The sequence below is a fragment of the Acipenser ruthenus genome, chromosome 32, assembly GCF_902713425.1.
Source record: "Acipenser ruthenus chromosome 32, fAciRut3.2 maternal haplotype, whole genome shotgun sequence".
NCBI classification, from domain to species: Eukaryota; Metazoa; Chordata; class Actinopteri; order Acipenseriformes; family Acipenseridae; genus Acipenser; species Acipenser ruthenus.
In genome coordinates this window covers 8,838,868-8,861,268 of record NC_081220.1, presented here as the reverse complement: position 1 = coordinate 8,861,268, position 22,401 = coordinate 8,838,868, and the positions used below count along the sequence as shown (strand labels likewise).

Below are 22,401 nucleotides of genomic sequence, written 5' to 3'. Positions count from 1 at the left end.
TTTGTCAAGCCAGTAAACCTGCATGTAATGAGAAACGTTCAACAGTTCGGAAACACCACAATAGAATCCAATGCCTTTGCAAATGTGTTTCCAAACTGTTAGTTTTTCTCCCAAATGTGGTTTCTCAAAAAATGGTTTTGCCTACTTTTTATTATTATTATTACTTTTTCCAGAGTAGACCAAAAGGCAAACATCCAGGAAATAGTTAAACACTGCTACAGGGCTTGAACTGTCTCAACAAACGTTTAGTGGCTAAAGATAAAGGGCTTTTAACCAGGAGGTCCCCCGGTACAAATCCCACCTCAGCCACTGACTCATTGTGTGACCCTGAGCAAGTCACTTAACCTCCTTGTGCTCCGTTTTTCGGGTGAGATGTAAATGTAAGTGACTCTACAGCTGATGCATAGTTCACACACCCTAGTCTCTGTAAGTTGCCATGTGTATAATAAAAACGAACATAATTATGGTATGTTTTATTAGCATGAAATACTTTGTAGATCTTGTTATCTGCTAAGTCCGCTCACGCTAGCCAGAACGTGCTCGAGTGCTCTGGCAACAGCCATGAAGCAAGTCAATTTTTCAGTTCAATTAAATAACTACTTTGTTTTTGTGGATGGGGGTGTTTCTTGAAAAGATCAGTTAAATAGCTACGTATTTTGAAATAAAGATGTATTCATTATTATGAACGTTAACAAAAATTATATTTTATTTACATTTCCCACGTGTGCTTGCATTGTACAAATCTGACAGTTTCAACAAAGACATTTGACTTGGTTCATTAGTTAGCCTATACTGCCCTCTACAGCATTACTACGGGTTTCGTTTACTTCTTTTGGATATTTCACAAATAATTGTGCGAGCATGTAGTCGTGGCCGAGTGGTTAAGGCGATGGACTAGAAATCCATTGGGGTTTCCCCGCGCAGGTTCGAATCCTGCCGACTACGTAAGCTTTGTTTTTAATTGATTGTATGTGCTCATTGTTAATACATGTTTAAAGCTCAGGAAGTCTGAAATATTACTGGTTGTACTTCATATCGCTTCGGTTCATTTTGTTAAAGAATGTTCATTTTGGCACCATTACAAATGCTGTGGTTTCTTTAAAGAAGAAAAGCCGTGGCCCGTACGGGGATCGAACCCGCGACCTTGGCGTTATTAGCACCACGCTCTAACCAACTGAGCTAACCGGCCACACACTCAAAACTTGATACTAGAACCCGAGGAAAATAAGTCCTGCGGACATTATGATTGTTCTACCAAGATGTTCTCATGTTAAACTGAACAATAACACATTCAAAGTATTGGAAAGGCATAATTAGAGGCCTCGTCATAATGAGGCAGTTTAACAGTGTGAAGGATGTGGTGAGGTGCAGGCTTGCGGTGACTTTCTCTCATTTAACGACCTTGTGATTTGAATACTAACAAGAAAAACAAATCAAATTACCAAGCATTCGGTGGACGTTTTAAGAAATAAATAAACAAACAGATTTGTCAGAAGTGGGATTCGAATCCACGCCTCCAGAGAGACTGCGACCTGAACGCAGCGCCTTAGACCGCTCGGCCATCCTGACTTACACTGACGACTTTGCACAACACTGCAGTACACTGCTGAACCTCCAATGTCTGACGCTACAGTAAATCACCTGGTGGGGTGTGAACTTATTCTTTATCTGTTTATATTAAGGAGGGTGACCTGTTTCGTCGCATTCTATATGGGATCACAAGGACACTCCTCTTACAGACAGAAAATATACGGCAAACAGAGCGATCGCTTCACGGTTTGAAACAAATCAGAACAGTCTGTTAGCAAATTAACTTCATGAAAAAAAACACACAGGCATTACATAAATGTTACAGATATGTTTCGTAGACACAAAAGTTGTAACATAATTGAGTACATTTGTAAACTATCCGCCAGTAACAGACATTATCTCACATTATCTCTAGTTTCAAACGCATTATCACAGGCGGCACAATTATGACATGGAAAAAATCCAGTATATTTGTCTAGTACACCTAGATCTCTCGAATATTAAAATGAGTCAGCCCTTAAAAAAACACTGTCCGTGTTCATTTCTATGTATATGACATTGCCTATACACAATACCTGTCATGTAAGCCTATTGGTATAAAACCGATCACAATTAATGTGATCCGTGTTTTCAGTCAGATTGATAGTTTTAATCAATCATCGAAAAAGCAGCAGTGCTTTGCAACTGTAGTTCGTCTTGCGTACCTTTTGGTAAGATACCCACTCAGAACGTGTCCGCTTCCTCCAGCCCCCTAAGGAACACTGGAGCGGTCATCAATAACAGGGAGCAGTTGGCCAAAAAAAAACAAACACTCGCTGTCTCCTTCACGCTAAAAAACGAACACTCTCACTCTTCCTCGTGGATAGCGAGTCCAAACACTTTAAAAACGCATTTCGCTAGCATTATATATAAAGTTTATTAAAAAAAAGTCTGAAATATTACTGGTTGTACTTCATATTGCTTCAGTTCATTTTGTTAAAGAATGTTCATTTTGGCACCATTACAAATGCTGTGGTTTCTTTAAAGAAGAAAAGCCGTGGCCCGTACGGGGATCGAACCCGCGACCTTGGCGTTATTAGCCAAGGAAACCCGAGGAAAATAAGTCCTGCGGACATTATGATTGTTCTACCAAGTTGTTCTCATGTTAAACTGAACAATAACACATTCAAAGTATTGGAAAGGCATAATTAGAGGCCTGGTCATAATGAGGCAGTTTAACAGTGTGAAGGATGTGGTGAGGTGCAGGCTTGCGGTGACTTTCATGTATTTCATGTCATTAGATGATCAAAGCCCCTTTGTGCCAGAGCGCATTCAGAGGAGACGCGCTGAGAAAATCCGTCATCTGTGTCACTCAGTACTGCCAGCTTTCCCTCGTTGGTGATATATTGGTCAGCATAGCTGCTTTCCAAGTAATTGACCCGAGACGATTCCCAGCCAGTACAACTGTGTTTATGCCCACGTTTCAAATAATAAACATCATAAAAGCAAATTGCATTGTTTTATGTTTTCTTTACTTTTAAGCTGAGACAAACACACTTCTGACAACTTCATAGCCCTGCTGACTACGAACAAATATTGAGTCGGCTGTTTCCCTTGACCCTGGTGATACCGAGTGTTTTCCTAGTATCAGCATTGGAATTAGCATGCGTTTGGCATGCTTGCTGTGCACTCTAGCATTGCATAACAAGCATACACTACGGCAGGAATTCGTGGCGCAACGGTAGCGCGTCTGACTCCAGATCAGAAGGTTGCGTGTTCCAATCACGTCGACGTCAAAGCCTTTGTTTCTATTCCACACCATTTAATTTTGTGATGTGTTTGCAAATACTAGTTTGGAAGAATTTAATGTACAGCAAGTAATAATTGATACCTTTAAGATGAACAGGCATTTAAGAATTAACAACGAAGACATAAAAAGGGACACAACACCAACAGAGTTCAAGCCCATCACCTTAACCACTTGGCCACGACTACTTGGTGCAACGTGCCAAGATCTATAAACACAGACCACATATATCACAGACCAAGAACAAATACACACACACTGTTTTAAATAAAACTGACGAAACCATAATCCCTGGTTAAGGAGGCCAGTGCCTTATCCTTTAGGTGACTTCCAGATGGATAGCAGTCAGCGAGACAATACACGACCAGAGGAATAAATTTGTTGATTTTACTATAAAGATTGTTTCAATGAAATCAACAGCTGATACCAAACTCTTGTCAGCACTCAATACCATTTTAATTTCTTTTTTAAATCGGACTAAAATAGCGTTCCTAACACAGATTGTATTTTTGTTGTAAACAGACTACTTGTTGAAGTCACTGAAAAATACTGTGTGTCCATACATGTATTTAACTTGATTGTTTTAATATTCCAAATAATATATTACTTTGAAAAACATCTCCGTCGGCCACTGGATCGTGGTCTCAGGCTGGGATACGGACCATTGAGAACAGTATAAACGATCTATGACTGGAAGTAGCTTACATGAGAAATGCTCTCGTTAAACATGCTAGGATGATCGACTTCGGCATTCTCCAACTGCTGTTTACATTTTCTAACACGTTATGTGAACGAATACAAAGTTTGACCCTTTCCTTGTAAGTGGGGGTAAGCACAAGTTATTTTCAGATGTAATGTCTTTATTTAAGCACAATCAAGTCCTGCGTAGTGCAAATCACATTACTATATTTTTTATATTAGTCAAGTCCTATTGAAAGAGTTCTTAAATAGTTTCAACATTATCAATGATCAATTTGAAATTTGCTTATTGATTTAAACCAGTATGAGATGCACACTCAAAATGTGTCCCCTTCCTTCAACAACCCCCTGACTGAAGATTGGAGTGGTCATCACTAGCAGCCAGCAGGTGCCCGAAAACAACACTCATTGTCAGCTCGGTGCTGAGAAGTGGCAAGCTCTACTTCATTAATATGATACAATGACTGGGCAACAACGAGGTGTTACTTTAACAATACCAACTAACTTGAGACAGCCAAGACGTTGAAGTATACCTTAAGTCTGTCATGTGATGCAATAACAGATTTTAGCATTTTTGCATTTTCTGCTTGGTCAAACAAGCTCAAGCCACAGCACACAGCGCTGATGCATCGGAACAGAGGTGGATTTTAAAGCGACTGAATCAACGAGCTGAGACTACTTTTTGAAGAAACTGAAAACATACCTCTCGTCGAAAAATGTGCTATTTAGTTAATTTATTTATTTATTGAATTCGCAAATGGCAGACTACATACATGGGAATAAATATAAAAGGCTTGAAGTTTGCTTGCATTGGGTTGCATACATTTAATTGTGATTACAGACTTTTCTGCCGTGTTGCTTTCTTCTTAGATGTGGTCTCAGGTTCGGTTGAGCCGATTGGTCTCTGTGGCGCAATTGGTTAGCGCGTTCGGCTGTTAACCGAAAGGTTGGTGGTTCAAGCCCACCCAGGGACGATGTTTTTGCATTTCTTATTCACATTAGAAAATGGCACTCTGATACGTTGTTATTTCTTCCAATTAAACAGAAAAAAAAACGCTCTATTTTTCAGTTCAAAATAATACAAAACAAAAATAGTCTTGCTATTTGCCGATACCCGGGATCGAACCAGGGACCTTTAGATCTTCAGTCTAACGCTCTCCCAACTGAGCTATTTCGGCTTGACAAGACTTGCGTTTTTTGTCACCCCAGTAAACCTGTGTATTATGAGAAACGATCAACAGCTCGGCAACACAATAGAATCCGATGCCTTTACAAATGCGTTTCGAAACACTTAAGTTTTCACCCAGATGCGGTTTTCAGCCGAAACGGGGGGATAAAACTGCCTATGATCAATGTGGGCAGAAAAGTTGCATACTTTGCATACCGTATTGGGAGAAAAGAAAGCGGATCATCAAATTGATCAATGCTAATGTTAAAACAATTTAAGAACACTTTACATAGGCCTTGACTAATATAAAAATATAGTAATGTGATTTGCATTACGCAGGACTAGATTGAGCTTAAATAAAGACATTACATCTGAAAATTAACTGTGCCTACCCCCACTTACAAGGAAAGTGTCCAACTTTGTATTCGTACTCATAACGTGTTATAACATGTAAACAGCAATTGGAGAATGCCGATGTCGATCATCCTAGCATGTTAAACGAGGGCATTTCTGATGTAAGCTTCTTCCACTAATAGATCGTTTATACTGTTCTCAAAGGTCCGCATCCCAGCCTGAGACCTCGATCCAGTGGCCGACGGAGATGTTATTCAATTTAATATATTATTTTTAATATTAAGACAAGTTAAATACATGTTTGGACAAAATATTTTTCATTGACTTCAACGAGTAGTCTGTTTACAACCAAATGCAATCTGTGTTAGGAACGCTATTTTAGTCTGAATTAAAATGGAAATTAAAATGGTATTGCGTTCTGACAAGAGTTTGGTATCAGCTGTTGATTTCCTTGAAACAATCTTTTATAGTAAAATGAACACATTTATTCCTTTTAAGAATAAATAGAATTGAACTGTCAGAGGAGGATTTGAACCGACACCTCCACTTGGAGACCAGAACACAGAATTCTTTGAAAAGACAGAGTCCTTAAGTCTAGCGCCGTAGACCACTCGACCATCCTGACAAACTGCGTTCATTACAGCAGAAAACCGCATTATTTATTTCAGCACAGCCTAGGGTTGTCATATCAAGGCCCGATCGGGTTTATTACGCACATACCAACTGTTGCTCCATGAATGATGTAATGACAAGTGTTAAAACAGAAACGGTTTGAAGCCAACCCACAAAAGTAAGACTATTTATTTCAATATCGTTATAACTATAAATGATGCACGCATTTTACAATAGCAATTGCTATATGACAACGACCAAAAAGTAATTTTGTTGCAATACTGTATACAGTGTGAACAGAATCAGATATTGCTCTGTTGCCTCGAAGAAACATCTACATTTTGTATTTAAAAAGGACGTCCAACGTGGGGCTCGATCCCAAAAGAGAGCGGAATGTTCATCAATGATCAAGAACAGCTACAGTGAAATAGCATTCAAGTCCCGCTTCGCGCTCAGAAGAAAACACTGTAACTCCTCGTTATGGTTAGCGAGACCAGACACTAGCAACGCATTTCACTAGAAACAAACTATAGAAATGATCCCTGAAAGTATAGTCTTAACAAATATGTGGGTAAAACAACTTCCCTACTCCCGGCATGATGGTGTCTGATTCGGTTTCCTTTCTAGAATATTTTGTTCATAGTAATGTTAATAATTGCCAATGCGTTTCAAACACAAAACTCACGTTCTGACAAGGTTCCATAGTGTAGAGGTTATCCCGTCTGCTTTACACACAGAAGGTCCTGGGTTCGATCCCCAGTGGAACCACTTCAGTTTGTTTTTACAATATGACTCCCTGGTCAAGACAAGGTAGTTCTGGGTTTGGCCGATCATTAGATTGCGGATGTAAGGTCTCCGGTCCCATCGTAGAAGCAAGATAGTTTATTCACAAAAAATACATACACTTTTATTTATGTTTCTTTTGTTGGTAAATTAACCCAATACATTATTGCATTCTGTCACGTCATTAGATGATCAAAGCCCCTTTGTGCCAGTGCGCATTCAGAGGAGACGCGCTGAGAAAATCCGTCATCTGTGTCACTCAGTACTGCCAGCTTTCCCTCGTTGGTGATATATTGGTCAGCATAGCTGCTTTCCAAGTAATTGACCCGAGACGATTCCCAGCCAGTACAACTGTGTTTATGCCCACGTTTCAAATAATAAACATTATAAAAGCAATTCGCTTTGTTTTATGTTTTCTTTACTTTTAAGCTGAGAATCAAACACACTTCCGACAACTTCATAGCCCTGCTGACTACGAACAAATATTGAGTCGGCTGTTTCCCATGACCCTGGTGATACCGAGTGTTTTCCAAGTATCAGCATCGGACTTAGCATGCCTTTGGCATGCTTGCTGTGCACTCTAGCATTGCATAACAAGCATGCACTACGGCAGGAATTCGTGGCGCAACGGTAGCGCGTCTGACTCCAGATCAGAAGGTTGCGTGTTCAAATCACGTCGAGGTCAAAGCCTTCTTTGTTTCTATTCCACACCATTTAATTTTGTAATGTGTTTGCAAATACTAGTTTGGAAGAATTTAATGTACAGCAAGTAATAATTGATACCTTTAAGTTGAACAGGCATTTAAGAATTAACAACGAAGACATAAAAAGGGACACAACGCCAACAGAGTTCAAGCCCATCACCTTAACCACTTGGCCACGACTACTTGGTGCAACGTGCCAAGATCTATAAACACAGACCACATATATCACAGACCAAGAACAAATACACACACACTGTTTTAAATAAAACTGACGAAACCATAATCCCTGGTTTAGGAGGCCAGTGCCTTATCCTTTAGGTGACTTCCAGGTGGATAGCAGTCAGCGAGACAATACACGACCAGAGGAATAAATGTGTTCATTTTACTATAAAGATTGTTTCAATGAAATCAACAGCTGATACCAAACTCTTGTCAGCACTCAATACCATTTTAATTTCTTTTTTAAATCGGACTAAAATAGCGTTCCTAACACAGATTGTATTTTTGTTGTAAACAGACTACTTGTTGAAGTCACTGGAAAATACTGTGTGTACAAACATGTAATTAACTTGATTGTTTTAATATTCCAAATAACATATTACTTTGAAAATCATCTCCGTCGGCCACTGGATCGTGGTCTCAGGCTGGGATACGGACCATTGAGAACAGTATAAACGATCTATGACTGGAAGTAGCTTACATGAGAAATGCTCTCGTTAAACATGCTAGGATGATCGACTTCGGCATTCTCCAACTGCTGTTTACATTTTCTAACACGTTATGAGAACGAATACAAAGTTTGACCCTTTCCTTGTAAGTGGGGGTAAGCACAAGTTATTTTCAGATGTAATGTCTTTATTTAAGCACAATCAAGTCCTGCGTAGTGCAAATCACATTACTATATTTTTTATATTAGTCAAGTCCTATTGAAAGAGTTCTTAAATAGTTTCAACATTATCAATGATCAATTTGAAATTTGCTTATTGATTTAAACCAGTATGAGATGCACACTCAAAATGTGTCCCCTTCCTTCAACAACCCCCTGACTGAAGATTGGAGTGGTCATCACTAGCAGCCAGCAGGTGCCCGAAAACAACACTCATTGTCAGCTCGGTGCTGAGAAGTGGCAAGCTCTACTTCATTAATATGATACAATGACTGGGCAACAACGAGGTGTTACATTAACAATACCAACTAACTTGAGACAGCCAAGACGTTGAAGTATACCTTAAGTTTTTGCATTTCTTAATCACATTATAAAATGGCACTATTATACGTTGTTATTTCTTCCAATTACACAGAACAAAAAAAAACGCTCTTTTTTTCTGTTCAAAATAATACAAAACAAAAATAGTCTTGCTACTTGCCGAAATCCGGGATCGAACCAGGGACCTTTAGATCTTCAGTCTAACGCTCTCCCAACTGAGCTATTTCGGCTTGACAAGACTTGCGTTTTTTGTCACCCCAGTAAACCTGTGCATTATGAGAAACGTCAACAGCTCGGCAACACAATAGAATCCGATGCCTTTACAAATGCGTTTCGAAACACTTAAGTTTTCTCCCAGATGCGGTTTTCAGCCGAAACGGGGGGATAAAACTGCCTATGATCAAAGTGGGCAGAAAAGTTGCATAATTTGCATACCGTATTGGGAGAAAAGAAAACGGATCATCAAATTGATCAATGCTAATGTTAAAACAATTTAAGAACACTTTACATAGGCCTTGACTAATATAAAAATATAGTAATGTGATTTGCATTACGCAGGACTAGATTGAGCTTAAATAAAGACATTACATCTGAAAATAAATTGTGCTTACCCCCACTTACAAGGAAAGTGTCCAACTTTGTATTCGTACTCATAACGTGTTATAACATGTACACAGCAATTGGAGAATACCGATGTCGATCATCCTAGCATGTTAAACGAGGGCATTTCTGATGTAAGCTACTTCCACTAATAGATCGTTTATACTGTTCTCAAAGGTCCGCATCCCAGGCTGAGACCACGATCCAGTGGCCGACGGAGATGTTATTCAATTTAATACATTATTTTTAATATTAAAACAAGTTAAATACATGTTTGGACAAAATATTTTTCATTGACTTCAACGAGTAGTCTGTTTACAACCAAATGCAATCTGTGTTAGGAACGCTATTTTAGTCTGAATTAAAATGGAAATTAAAATGGTATTGCGTTCTGACAAGAGTTTGGTATCAGCTGTTGATTTCCTTGAAACAATCTTTTATAGTAAAATGAACACATTTATTCCTTTTAAGAATAAATAAAATTGAGCTGTCAGAGGAGGATTTGATCAGACACCTCCACTTGGAGACCAGAACACAGAATTCTTTGGAAAGACAGAGTCCTTAAGTCTAGTGCCTTAGACCACTCGACCATCCTGACAAACTGCGTTCATTACAGCAGAAAACCGCATTATTTATTTCAGCACAGCCTAGGGTTGTCATATCAAGGCCCGATCGGGTTTATTACGCACATACCAACTGTTGCTCCATGAATGATGTAATGACAAGTGTTAAAACAGAAACGGTTTGAAGCCAACCCACAAAAGTAAGACTATTTATTTCAATATCGTTATAACTATAAACGATGCACGCATTTTACAATAGCAATTGCTATATGACAACGACCAAAAAGTAATTTTGTTGCAATACTGTATACAGTGTGAACAGAATCAGATATTGCTCTGTTGCCTCGAAGAAACATCTACATTTTGTATTTAAAAAGGACATCCAACGTGGGGCTCGATCCCAAAAGAGAGCGGAATGTTCATCAATGATCAAGAACAGCTACAGTGAAGTAGCATTCAAGTCCCGCTACGCGCTCAGAAGAAAACACTGTAACTCCTCGTTATGGTTAGCGAGACCAGACACTAGAAACGCATTTCACTAGAAACAAACTATAGAAATGATCCCTGAAAGTAAAATCTTAACAAATATGTGGGTAAAACAACTTCCCTACTCCCGGCATGATGGTGTCTGATTCGGTTTCCTTTCTAGAATATTACTTGTTCATAGTAATGTTAATAATTGCCAATGCGTTTCAAACACAAAACTCACTTTCTGACCAGGTTCCATAGTTTAGTGGTTATCACGTCTGCTTTACACGCAGAAAGTCCTGGGTTCGATCCCCAGTGGAACCACTTCAATTTGTTTTTACAATATGACTCCCTGGTCAAGACAAGGTAGTTCTGGGTTTGGCCGATCATTAGATTGCGGATGTAAGGTCTCCGGTCCCATCGTAGAAGCAAGATAGTTTATTCACAAAAAATACATACACTTTTATTTATGTTTCTTTTGTTGGTAAATTAACCCAATACATTATTGCATTCTGTCACGTCATTAGATGAGCAAAGCCCCTTTGTGCCAGTGCGCATTCAGAGGAGACGCGCTGAGAAAATCCGTCATCTGTATCACTCAGTACTGCCAGCTTTCCCTCGTTGGTGATATATTGGTCAGCATAGCTGCTTTCCAAGTAATTGACCCGAGACGATTCCCAGCCAGTACAACTGTGTTTATGCCCACGTTTCAAATAATAAACATTATAAAAGCAAATCGCTTTGTTTTATGTTTTCTTTACTTTTAAGCTGAGAATCAAACACACTTCCGACAACTTCATAGCCCTGCTGACTACGAACAAATATTGAGTCGGCTGTTTCCCATGACCCTGGTGATACCGAGTGTTTTCCTAGTATCAGCATTGGAATTAGCATGCCTTTGGCATGCTTGCTGTGCACTCTAGCATTGCATAACAAGCATGCACCACGACAGGAATTCGTGGCGCAACGGTAGCGCGTCTGACTCCAGATCAGAAGGTTGCGTGTTCAAATCACGTCGAGGTCAAAGCCTTCATTGTTTCTATTCCACACTATTTAATTTTGTAATGTGTTTGCAAATACTAGTTTGGAAGAATTTAATGTACAGCAAGTAATAATTGATACCTTTAAGCTGAACAGTCATTTAAGAATTAACAACGAAGACATAAAAAGGGACACAACGCCAACAGAGTTCAAGCCCATCACCTTAACCACTTGGCCACGACTACTTGGTGCAACGTGCCAAGATCTATAAACACAGACCACATATATCACAGACCAAGAACAAATACACACACACTGTTTTAAATAAAACTGACGAAACCATAATCCCTAGTTTAGGAGGCCATTGCCTTATCCTTTAGGTGACTTCCAGGTGGATAGCAGTCAGCGAGACAATACACGACCAGAGGAATAAATGTGTTCATTTTACTATAAAGATTGTTTCAATGAAATCAACAGCTGATACCAAACTCTTGTCAGCACTCAATACCATTTTAATTTCTTTTTTAAATCGGACTAAAATAGCGTTCCTAACACAGATTGTATTTTTGTTGTAAACAGACTACTTGTTGAAGTCACTACTTGTTGAAGGAATTGTGGGAAATGTCGTTTTAAGACCTTGAAATATACCTTTGCTTCTATACCTGATCCAAAATTTCCCACAATTATTTTCAACTTCCCGTCCCTGCCTATTGGCTGAGCGTCGCAGAGCATGCAGGGGCGGCGCATTTAAATTTCAAACTTGTACAGACAGACACGGAGTATTTCGCTTATTTGTTTTTAAGATACTGACTGTCTGTTGAACAATACAAACTAACTTGAGACAGCCAAGCCGTTAAAGCATACCTTAATTCTGCCATGTGATGCAATAACAAGTATTGGCATTTTTGCATTGTCTGCCTCGTCAAACAAGCTCGAGCCACAGCATACAGCGCTGCTGCATCGGGACACAGAGGTGGATTTTAAAGCGACTGAATCAACGAGCTGAGACTACTTTTTGAAGAAATTGAAAACATACCTCTCGTCAAAATATTTGCTATTTAGTTAATTTATTTATTTTTTGAATTTGCAATTGGCAGACTACATTGCCGACAATCTGAATTGCTCATATCAAGTTGCGTTGTAGCCTATGAGAATCGCTGGCATAGCTCAAGGGGAATTAGCTCTAATGGTAGAGCGCTCGCTTAGCATGCGAGAAGTAGCGGGATCGATGCCTGCATTCTCCAAATAATTTTAATGTATCTGCGTATTTAGTCCCAACGCATTATGGAGATAAATACAAAGTGTGACAATTCTTTGTAACAGAGACGCCCGCCCTACATGTGTATTTTAAAGCACAGTCTCCTAATTTGTAATATTCCCCAGGCTGAAAAACTGCATTGCGCCCTCCATCGTATGCCTTCCGAGAAGCACAAAGGGAGATTTTTTATATATATTTTTTTTAACAATGGAAGAGTTTGTGTTATTTGGGAATAATTATAAAGGCTTGAAATAACGCCTTGGCTGTGACTTATTGCTTTTATAAAACGGCTACACCAATATTTGTAACGTTAGTCACTTTTTGAGATCTAGTCAGCTATAACTATGCTAAGCTCCGCTAGCAAATCGACTAGCCGTCCTGTGCTAGCTAGCTAGCTGGGTTGCTAAAAAAAAAAAATATATATATATATATATATCAGCTCAAACATTTCCCAGGTCGCCTCTCTCTCTTCGCCTCTCTCTCTCTGCCTCTCTCTCTCTCTCTCTCTCTCTCTCTCTCTCTCTCTCTCTCTCTCTCTCTCTCTCACACACACACACTCTCTAATTTTTTAAAAAAATAAGATACGATACTACAGGTTTAAATACAGTAAAATCGGGAGCAGATAAGTGCAAGTTAAAGTGCATTAAGGGCAGAGTGCTATATTGTCCAGAAGGGGAGAGCTGAGTTTTACAGGTCCTGTCTGAAGAGGTGTGTCTTGAGGAGGTGCCAGAAGGTGGTCAGGGACTGGGCAGTCCTGACATCTATAGGAAGGTCGCTCCTCCACTGCGGGGCGAGGGTGGAATCTGCAGTATCAGTAGTGTATCCTACAGATGTCAGGACTGCCCAGTCCCTGACCACATTCCGGCGCCTCCTTAAGACTCACCTCTTCAAACAGCACCTGTAGAACTCCTCTGTTTGTATCCTGGGACACTATCACCCTTCATTTAAATGTGCTTTATTTTGCTCTTATCTGCATTTAATCCTGTACTTCAGAATACTGTAATCTGTCAAGTGTTTAACCTGTAGTATTTTGTATTTAATCATATCCTGATGTAACTATCACTATTTAATCATATCCTGATGTAACTATCACTATTATCTTCTGTATTATAGAATTATGGTTTGTCACACTTGAACAAAAGTTATTGTATTTCTTGCTCTTATTGTATTACTTGTATTGCAACACTTGAAATGTATTTGCTTACGATTGTAAGTTGCCCTGGATAAGGGCGTCTGCTAAGAAATAAATAATAATAATAATAAAAATAATAATAATAATAATAATAATAATAATAATAATAGTTACTTTGAAAGACACTAAACCAGTTTAAAGCATTCGTTATTTAAACCAAAACCAGTGTATAAAGTGTTTTTGTAAGACAAATAAAACACAAATGCACGAGATTTGAACTCAGCTCGCTAGATTCAGAGTGCTAGCCATTACACCATGAAACCACCCATACAGTTCCTCCATTGCAGGGACTCTCGTCAATGTTTCGTCAAAACACCAAACAGCACAAACTGCACTACACTCTGTGACCACAAGAGGGAGAGAGAGCGTAATAAAATGATGCTCTTTAATCCAGAGCAGTGGTTCTTAACCTGGGGTCCTCAGAGACAGTCCAGGAGGTCCACAGGAAAAAAACTTGAAACTTTTCACTCAACATTAGTAATGTGCAAAATCAAAATGTTTGCTTCTTGAATTGATTTGATTTCACAAAGTTTATGATGGATCTGTTAACCTGCAGCTCTGATTTTAATATTTTACAATTAATAATTATTTATACTGTGTAACAAAGCTACATAATCACAGCCGTGGCTAAGATGAATGGTTTGAGAGAAGGGAGAAGAGAGAGAAATAGCTGTGTTTGTACAAACTCAACACAAAGAAAACTATATTCTATTTTTTCGTTTTGCTTGCAAGATCAACTTTTTTCAGTTTTTTTCTGAATTGCAAACAAACTGCATCATCTGAAAATGAGTTTACACTTAAGAGCACTGCTTGACTAGAAGTGGCTGCTGTGCCAAGGAAGACAATTTGCAAAGAAAAGACACTTTGCATTGGCAGCACATGCTTCAGTGCTCTGGGAGTGTTTATAGCCCTGTGAGTTTAACAAGTTGTCTGAATTTAACCTGTCTGGTCAGGCTCTGAAATGGATGGAGTCTGACTTGTTAGATAGAAAACAAAGTGTTAAAATAAGCAATAGTGAATCAGCGTTTAGGATCTGTACTATGGGGGTCCCACAGGGATCTATATTTGGGCCTTTGTTATTTAGTCTCTACATTAATGATCTACCTTTGGTCTGTCCAGAAGATCAACCACAAGAGGAGACTGTAGTGTCTTGACATCACACTACGTTTGCACAAACAGCTTGCTCAATTAAGGGTGCCATGTTCTGGAATACGCTACCAGACTTTATGAAAAGTATATCAGACTACAAGAGTTTTTTTTTTTAATAGAACTGAAAAAATGGTTGAAACAGGACCAACTTTGTGACCATGTCTAGTCCCCCAACCCGGGATCGAAGCAGGGACCGTTACAGTCTAACGCTCTCCCAACTGAGCTATTTCAGCTTGACGCGATTTTGCTATCCAGGCCGCATTCTTTTCGTCAATCGCCTTTTTGTCAAGCCAGTAAACCTGCATGTAATGAGAAACGTTCAACAGTTCGGAAACACCACAATAGAATCCAATGCCTTTGCAAATGTGTTTCCAAACTGTTAGTTTTTCTCCCAAATGTGGTTTCTCAAAAAATGGTTTTGCCTACTTTTTATTATTATTATTACTTTTTCCAGAGTAGACCAAAAGGCAAACATCCAGGAAATAGTTAAACACTGCTACAGGGCTTGAACTGTCTCAACAAACGTTTAGTGGTTAAAGATAAAGGGCTTTTAACCAGGAGGTCCCCCGGTACAAATCCCACCTCAGCCACTGACTCATTGTGTGACCCTGAGCAAGTCACTTAACCTCCTTGTGCTCCGTTTTTCGGGTGAGATGTAAATGTAAGTGACTCTACAGCTGATGCATAGTTCACACACCCTAGTCTCTGTAAGTTGCCATGTGTATAATAAAAACGAACATAATTATGGTATGTTTTATTAGCATGAAATACTTTGTAGATCTTGTTATCTGCTAAGTCCGCTCACGCTAGCCAGAACGTGCTCGAGTGCTCTGGCAACAGCCATGAAGCAAGTCAATTTTTCAGTTCAATTAAATAACTACTTTGTTTTTGTGGATGGGGGTGTTTCTTGAAAAGATCAGTTAAATAGCTACGTATTTTGAAATAAAGATGTATTCATTATTATGAACGTTAACAAAAATTATATTTTATTTACATTTCCCACGTGTGCTTGCATTGTACAAATCTGACAGTTTCAACAAAGACATTTGACTTGGTTCATTAGTTAGCCTATACTGCCCTCTACAGCATTACTACGGGTTTCGTTTACTTCTTTTGGATATTTCACAAATAATTGTGCGAGCATGTAGTCGTGGCCGAGTGGTTAAGGCGATGGACTAGAAATCCATTGGGGTTTCCCCGCGCAGGTTCGAATCCTGCCGACTACGTAAGCTTTGTTTTTAATTGATTGTATGTGCTCATTGTTAATACATGTTTAAAGCTCAGGAAGTCTGAAATATTACTGGTTGTACTTCATATCGCTTCGGTTCATTTTGTTAAAGAATGTTCATTTTGGCACCATTACAAATGCTGTGGTTTCTTTAAAGAAGAAAAGCCGTGGCCCGTACGGGGATCGAACCCGCGACCTTGGCGTTAGTAGCACCACGCTCTAACCAACTGAGCTAACCGGCCACACACTCAAAACTTGATACTAGAACCCGAGGAAAATAAGTCCTGCGGACATTATGATTGTTCTACCAAGATGTTCTCATGTTAAACTGAACAATAACACATTCAAAGTATTGGAAAGGCATAATTAGAGGCCTCGTCATAATGAGGCAGTTTAACAGTGTGAAGGATGTGGTGAGGTGCAGGCTTGCGGTGACTTTCTCTCATTTAACGACCTTGTGATTTGAATACTAACAAGAAAAACAAATCAAATTACCAAGCATTCGGTGGACGTTTTAAGAAATAAATAAACAAACAGATTTGTCAGAAGTGGGATTCGAACCCACGCCTCCAGAGAGACTGCGACCTGAACGCAGCGCCTTAGACCGCTCGGCCATCCTGACTTACACTGACGACTTTGCACAACACTGCAGTACACTGCTGACTCTCCAATGTCTGACGCTACAGTAAATCACCTGGGGTGTGTGTGAACTTATTCTTTATCTGTTTATATTAAGGAGGGCGACCTGTTTCGTCGCATTCTATATGGGATCACAAGGACACTCCTCTTACAGACAGAAAATATACGGCAAACAGAGCGATCGCTTCACGGTTAGAAACAAATCAGAACAGTCTGTTAGCAAATTAACTTCATGAAAAAAAAACACACAGGCATTACATAAATGTTACAGATATGTTTCGTAGACACAAAAGTTGTAACATAATTGAGTACATTTGTAAACTATCCGCCAGTAAAAGACATTATCTCACATTATCTCTAGTTTCAAACGCATTATCACAGGCGGCACAATTACGACATGGAAAAAATCCAGTATATTTGTCCAGTACACCTAGATCTCTCGAACATTAAAATGAGTCAGCCCTTAAAAAAACACTGTCCGTGTTCATTTCTATGTATATGACATTGTCTATACACAATACCTGTCATGTAAGCCTATTGGTATCAAACCGATCACAATTAATGTGATCCGTGTTTTCAGTCAGATTGATAGTTTTAATCAATCATCGAAAAAGCAGCAGTGCTTTGCAACTGTAGTTCGTCTTGCGTACCTTTAGGCAAGATACCCACTCAGAACGTGTCTGCTTCCTCCAGCCCCCTAAGGAACACTGGAGCGGTCATCAATAACAGGGAGCAGTTGGCCAAAAAAAAAAAACAAACACTCGCTGTCTCCTTCACGCTCAAAAACGAACACTCTCACTCTTCCTCGTGGATAGCGAGTCCAAACACTTTATAAACGCATTTCGCTGGCAAATCACTATAGAAATGATCCCGGAAAGTATTGTTTTATGGGCAAGTGGCCGACCGTCTCCCTCCAACTCTGAGTGGCACCGGTAGCTGTGCCGCTGACAAATAGACAGGAGCTTTCATATAATGCAATTGCTGTTGCCCAGTGAGGTGTTACAACAACATTTCAAACTCATTCCAAACTGCAGGCGGTTAAAAGCTAAATTGGGTTCAAGTTTCTCGTATGATTTAAAAAGTAGGAGCCAGTTGCCTCATTTGCATTGTCTGCCTTCCTCCTTTGCACTGTGAAGTCTATCAAATTTGTGCTTAAAATCTGAATACGATTCCCATTTGAATCGTATATATTTGGTTTCCATTTTAGCTCTATGCATACACACTGTTCTGTTGAGACTCCCAAGGTGTTATGTAATAAAACACCATAATCGGTTAGCACGTTGGGCTGTTAATCGAAATTTTGGTGTTTCAAGCCCACGCAGAGATGATGCTTTTTGCATTTCTTTATCGCATTAGAAAATGGCACTATAATACGTTTTTATTTCCTCCAATTACACTGAAGAAAAAAATGTGCTGTTTTTTTAATTCAAAAAATTAATTAAGAAAAAATAGCCCTAGTCGTGCTGTTTGCAAAAACCCGGGATCGAAGCAGGGACCGTTACAGTCTAACGCTCTCCCAACTGAGCTATTTCAGCTTGACGCGATTTTGCTATCCAGGCCGCATTCTTTTCGTCAATCGCCTTTTTGTCAAGCCAGTAAACCTGCATGTAATGAGAAACGTTCAACAGTTCGGAAACACCACAATAGAATCCAATGCCTTTGCAAATGTGTTTCCAAACTTAGTTTTTCTCCCAAATGTGGTTTCTCAAAAAATGGTTTTGCCTACTTTTTATTATTATTATTACTTTTTCCAGAGTAGACCAAAAGGCAAACATCCAGGAAATAGTTAAACACTGCTACAGGGCTTGAACTGTCTCAACAAACGTTTAGTGGTTAAAGATAAAGGGCTTTTAACCAGGAGGTCCCCCGGTACAAATCCCACCTCAGCCACTGACTCATTGTGTGACCCTGAGCAAGTCACTTAACCTCCTTGTGCTCCGTTTTTCGGGTGAGATGTAAATGTAAGTGACTCTACAGCTGATGCATAGTTCACACACCCTAGTCTCTGTAAGTTGCCATGTGTATAATAAAAACGAACATAATTATGGTATGTTTTATTAGCATGAAATACTTTGTAGATCTTGTTATCTGCTAAGTCCGCTCACGCTAGCCAGAACGTGCTCGAGTGCTCTGGCAACAGCCATGAAGCAAGTCAATTTTTCAGTTCAATTAAATAACTACTTTGTTTTTGTGGATGGGGGTGTTTCTTGAAAAGATCAGTTAAATAGCTACGTATTTTGAAATAAAGATGTATTCATTATTATGAACGTTAACAAAAATTATATTTTATTTACATTTCCCACGTGTGCTTGCATTGTACAAATCTGACAGTTTCAACAAAGACATTTGACTTGGTTCATTAGTTAGCCTATACTGCCCTCTACAGCATTACTACGGGTTTCGTTTACTTCTTTTGGATATTTCACAAATAATTGTGCGAGCATGTAGTCGTGGCCGAGTGGTTAAGGCGATGGACTAGAAATCCATTGGGGTTTCCCCGCGCAGGTTCGAATCCTGCCGACTACGTAAGCTTTGTTTTTAATTGATTGTATGTGCTCATTGTTAATACATGTTTAAAGCTCAGGAAGTCTGAAATATTACTGGTTGTACTTCATATCGCTTCGGTTCATTTTGTTAAAGAATGTTCATTTTGGCACCATTACAAATGCTGTGGTTTCTTTAAAGAAGAAAAGCCGTGGCCCGTACGGGGATCGAACCCGCGACCTTGGCGTTATTAGCACCACGCTCTAACCAACTGAGCTAACCGGCCACACACTCAAAACTTGATACTAGAACCCGAGGAAAATAAGTCCTGCGGACATTATGATTGTTCTACCAAGATGTTCTCATGTTAAACTGAACAATAACACATTCAAAGTATTGGAAAGGCATAATTAGAGGCCTCGTCATAATGAGGCAGTTTAACAGTGTGAAGGATGTGGTGAGGTGCAGGCTTGCGGTGACTTTCTCTCATTTAACGACCTTGTGATTTGAATACTAACAAGAAAAACAAATCAAATTACCAAGCATTCGGTGGACGTTTTAAGAAATAAATAAACAAACAGATTTGTCAGAAGTGGGATTCGAACCCACTCCTCCAGAGAGACTGCGACCTGAACGCAGCGCCTTAGACCGCTCGGCCATCCTGACTTACACTGACGACTTTGCACAACACTGCAGTACACTGCTGAATCTCCAATGTCTGACGCTACAGTAAATCACCTGGGGTGTGTGTGAACTTATTCTTTATCTGTTTATATTAAGGAGGGCGACCTGTTTCGTCGCATTCTATATGGGATCACAAGGACACTCCTCTTACAGACAGAAAATATACGGCAAACAGAGCGATCGCTTCACGGTTAGAAACAAATCAGAACAGTCTGTTAGCAAATTAACTTCATGAAAAAAAAACACACAGGCATTACATAAATGTTACAGATATGTTTCGTAGACACAAAAGTTGTAACATAATTGAGTACATTTGTAAACTATCCGCCAGTAAAAGACATTATCTCACATTATCTCTAGTTTCAAACGCATTATCACAGGCGGCACAATTACGACATGGAAAAAATCCAGTATATTTGTCCAGTACACCTAGATCTCTCGAACATTAAAATGAGTCAGCCCTTAAAAAAACACTGTCCGTGTTCATTTCTATGTATATGACATTGTCTATACACAATACCTGTCATGTAAGCCTATTGGTATCAAACCGATCACAATTAATGTGATCCGTGTTTTCAGTCAGATTGATAGTTTTAATCAATCATCGAAAAAGCAGCAGTGCTTTGCAACTGTAGTTCGTCTTGCGTACCTTTAGGCAAGATACCCACTCAGAACGTGTCTGCTTCCTCCAGCCCCCTAAGGAACACTGGAGCGGTCATCAATAACAGGGAGCAGTTGGCCAAAAAAAAAAACAAACACTCGCTGTCTCCTTCACGCTCAAAAACGAACACTCTCACTCTTCCTCGTGGATAGCGAGTCCAAACACTTTATAAACGCATTTCGCTGGCAAATCACTATAGAAATGATCCCGGAAAGTATTGTTTTATGGGCAAGTGGCCGACCGTCTCCCTCCAACTCTGAGTGGCACCGGTAGCTGTGCCGCTGACAAATAGACAGGAGCTTTCATATAATGCAATTGCTGTTGCCCAGTGAGGTGTTACAACAACATTTCAAACTCATTCCAAACTGCAGGCGGTTAAAAGCTAAATTGGGTTCAAGTTTCTCGTATGATTTAAAAAGTAGGAGCCAGTTGCCTCATTTGCATTGTCTGCCTTCCTCCTTTGCACTGTGAAGTCTATCAAATTTGTGCTTAAAATCTGAATACGATTCCCATTTGAATCGTATATATTTGGTTTCCATTTTAGCTCTATGCATACACACTGTTCTGTTGAGACTCCCAAGGTGTTATGTAATAAAACACCATAATCGGTTAGCACGTTGGGCTGTTAATCGAAATTTTGGTGTTTCAAGCCCACGCAGAGATGATGCTTTTTGCATTTCTTTATCGCATTAGAAAATGGCACTATAATACGTTTTTATTTCCTCCAATTACACTGAAGAAAAAAATGTGCTGTTTTTTTAATTCAAAAAATTAATTAAGAAAAAATAGCCCTAGTCGTGCTGTTTGCAAAAACCCGGGATCGAAGCAGGGACCGTTACAGTCTAACGCTCTCCCAACTGAGCTATTTCAGCTTGACGCGATTTTGCTATCCAGGCCGCATTCTTTTCGTCAATCGCCTTTTTGTCAAGCCAGTAAACCTGCATGTAATGAGAAACGTTCAACAGTTCGGAAACACCACAATAGAATCCAATGCCTTTGCAAATGTGTTTCCAAACTGTTAGTTTTTCTCCCAAATGTGGTTTCTCAAAAAATGGTTTTGCCTACTTTTTATTATTATTATTACTTTTTCCAGAGTAGACCAAAAGGCAAACATCCAGGAAATAGTTAAACACTGCTACAGGGCTTGAACTGTCTCAACAAACGTTTAGTGGTTAAAGATAAAGGGCTTTTAACCAGGAGGTCCCCCGGTACAAATCCCACCTCAGCCACTGACTCATTGTGTGACCCTGAGCAAGTCACTTAACCTCCTTGTGCTCCGTTTTTCGGGTGAGATGTAAATGTAAGTGACTCTACAGCTGATGCATAGTTCACACACCCTAGTCTCTGTAAGTTGCCATGTGTATAATAAAAACGAACATAATTATGGTATGTTTTATTAGCATGAAATACTTTGTAGATCTTGTTATCTGCTAAGTCCGCTCACGCTAGCCAGAACGTGCTCGAGTGCTCTGGCAACAGCCATGAAGCAAGTCAATTTTTCAGTTCAATTAAATAACTACTTTGTTTTTGTGGATGGGGGTGTTTCTTGAAAAGATCAGTTAAATAGCTACGTATTTTGAAATAAAGATGTATTCATTATTATGAACGTTAACAAAAATTATATTTTATTTACATTTCCCACGTGTGCTTG

At 39.4% G+C, this 22,401-nt stretch overlaps 21 non-coding genes across 21 annotated transcripts; 8 read left to right on the top strand and 13 right to left on the bottom strand.

The window, feature by feature from the left end:
* The first annotated feature begins 863 nt into the window (after positions 1–863).
* Positions 864–945, top strand: trnas-aga (transfer RNA serine (anticodon AGA)). The gene has a single exon. It is a non-coding gene; the product is annotated as a tRNA-Ser (tRNA).
* A 170-nt stretch (positions 946–1,115) lies between these two features.
* Positions 1,116–1,189, bottom strand: trnai-aau (transfer RNA isoleucine (anticodon AAU)). Its single transcript has one exon. It is a non-coding gene; the product is annotated as a tRNA-Ile (tRNA).
* Positions 1,190–1,487: 298 nt separating this feature from the next.
* trnal-cag (transfer RNA leucine (anticodon CAG)) lies at positions 1,488–1,569 on the bottom strand. Its single transcript has one exon. It is a non-coding gene; the product is annotated as a tRNA-Leu (tRNA).
* A 679-nt stretch (positions 1,570–2,248) lies between these two features.
* LOC131703457 (small nucleolar RNA U3) lies at positions 2,249–2,463 on the bottom strand. Its single transcript, XR_009309913.1, has one exon. It is a non-coding gene; the product is annotated as a small nucleolar RNA U3 (small nucleolar RNA).
* Positions 2,464–4,915: 2,452 nt separating this feature from the next.
* Positions 4,916–4,989, top strand: trnan-guu (transfer RNA asparagine (anticodon GUU)). Its single transcript has one exon. It is a non-coding gene; the product is annotated as a tRNA-Asn (tRNA).
* Positions 4,990–5,120: 131 nt separating this feature from the next.
* On the bottom strand, positions 5,121–5,193 carry trnaf-gaa (transfer RNA phenylalanine (anticodon GAA)). Its single transcript has one exon. It is a non-coding gene; the product is annotated as a tRNA-Phe (tRNA).
* A 1,301-nt stretch (positions 5,194–6,494) lies between these two features.
* Positions 6,495–6,707, bottom strand: LOC131703453 (small nucleolar RNA U3). The gene has a single exon (XR_009309909.1). It is a non-coding gene; the product is annotated as a small nucleolar RNA U3 (small nucleolar RNA).
* Positions 6,708–6,844: 137 nt separating this feature from the next.
* Positions 6,845–6,917, top strand: trnav-uac (transfer RNA valine (anticodon UAC)). The gene has a single exon. It is a non-coding gene; the product is annotated as a tRNA-Val (tRNA).
* Positions 6,918–7,545: 628 nt separating this feature from the next.
* Positions 7,546–7,617, top strand: trnaw-cca (transfer RNA tryptophan (anticodon CCA)). The gene has a single exon. It is a non-coding gene; the product is annotated as a tRNA-Trp (tRNA).
* A 1,383-nt stretch (positions 7,618–9,000) lies between these two features.
* On the bottom strand, positions 9,001–9,073 carry trnaf-gaa (transfer RNA phenylalanine (anticodon GAA)). Its single transcript has one exon. It is a non-coding gene; the product is annotated as a tRNA-Phe (tRNA).
* Positions 9,074–10,373: 1,300 nt separating this feature from the next.
* LOC131703487 (small nucleolar RNA U3) lies at positions 10,374–10,586 on the bottom strand. Its single transcript, XR_009309938.1, has one exon. It is a non-coding gene; the product is annotated as a small nucleolar RNA U3 (small nucleolar RNA).
* A 139-nt stretch (positions 10,587–10,725) lies between these two features.
* On the top strand, positions 10,726–10,798 carry trnav-uac (transfer RNA valine (anticodon UAC)). Its single transcript has one exon. It is a non-coding gene; the product is annotated as a tRNA-Val (tRNA).
* Positions 10,799–11,426: 628 nt separating this feature from the next.
* On the top strand, positions 11,427–11,498 carry trnaw-cca (transfer RNA tryptophan (anticodon CCA)). Its single transcript has one exon. It is a non-coding gene; the product is annotated as a tRNA-Trp (tRNA).
* Positions 11,499–16,198: 4,700 nt separating this feature from the next.
* trnas-aga (transfer RNA serine (anticodon AGA)) lies at positions 16,199–16,280 on the top strand. The gene has a single exon. It is a non-coding gene; the product is annotated as a tRNA-Ser (tRNA).
* Positions 16,281–16,450: 170 nt separating this feature from the next.
* Positions 16,451–16,524, bottom strand: trnas-acu (transfer RNA serine (anticodon ACU)). The gene has a single exon. It is a non-coding gene; the product is annotated as a tRNA-Ser (tRNA).
* Positions 16,525–16,822: 298 nt separating this feature from the next.
* trnal-cag (transfer RNA leucine (anticodon CAG)) lies at positions 16,823–16,904 on the bottom strand. The gene has a single exon. It is a non-coding gene; the product is annotated as a tRNA-Leu (tRNA).
* Positions 16,905–17,585: 681 nt separating this feature from the next.
* LOC131703336 (small nucleolar RNA U3) lies at positions 17,586–17,808 on the bottom strand. The gene has a single exon (XR_009309801.1). It is a non-coding gene; the product is annotated as a small nucleolar RNA U3 (small nucleolar RNA).
* Positions 17,809–19,365: 1,557 nt separating this feature from the next.
* trnas-aga (transfer RNA serine (anticodon AGA)) lies at positions 19,366–19,447 on the top strand. The gene has a single exon. It is a non-coding gene; the product is annotated as a tRNA-Ser (tRNA).
* Positions 19,448–19,617: 170 nt separating this feature from the next.
* trnai-aau (transfer RNA isoleucine (anticodon AAU)) lies at positions 19,618–19,691 on the bottom strand. The gene has a single exon. It is a non-coding gene; the product is annotated as a tRNA-Ile (tRNA).
* Positions 19,692–19,989: 298 nt separating this feature from the next.
* Positions 19,990–20,071, bottom strand: trnal-cag (transfer RNA leucine (anticodon CAG)). Its single transcript has one exon. It is a non-coding gene; the product is annotated as a tRNA-Leu (tRNA).
* A 681-nt stretch (positions 20,072–20,752) lies between these two features.
* On the bottom strand, positions 20,753–20,974 carry LOC131703327 (small nucleolar RNA U3). The gene has a single exon (XR_009309792.1). It is a non-coding gene; the product is annotated as a small nucleolar RNA U3 (small nucleolar RNA).
* Positions 20,975–22,401: the final 1,427 nt, after the last annotated feature.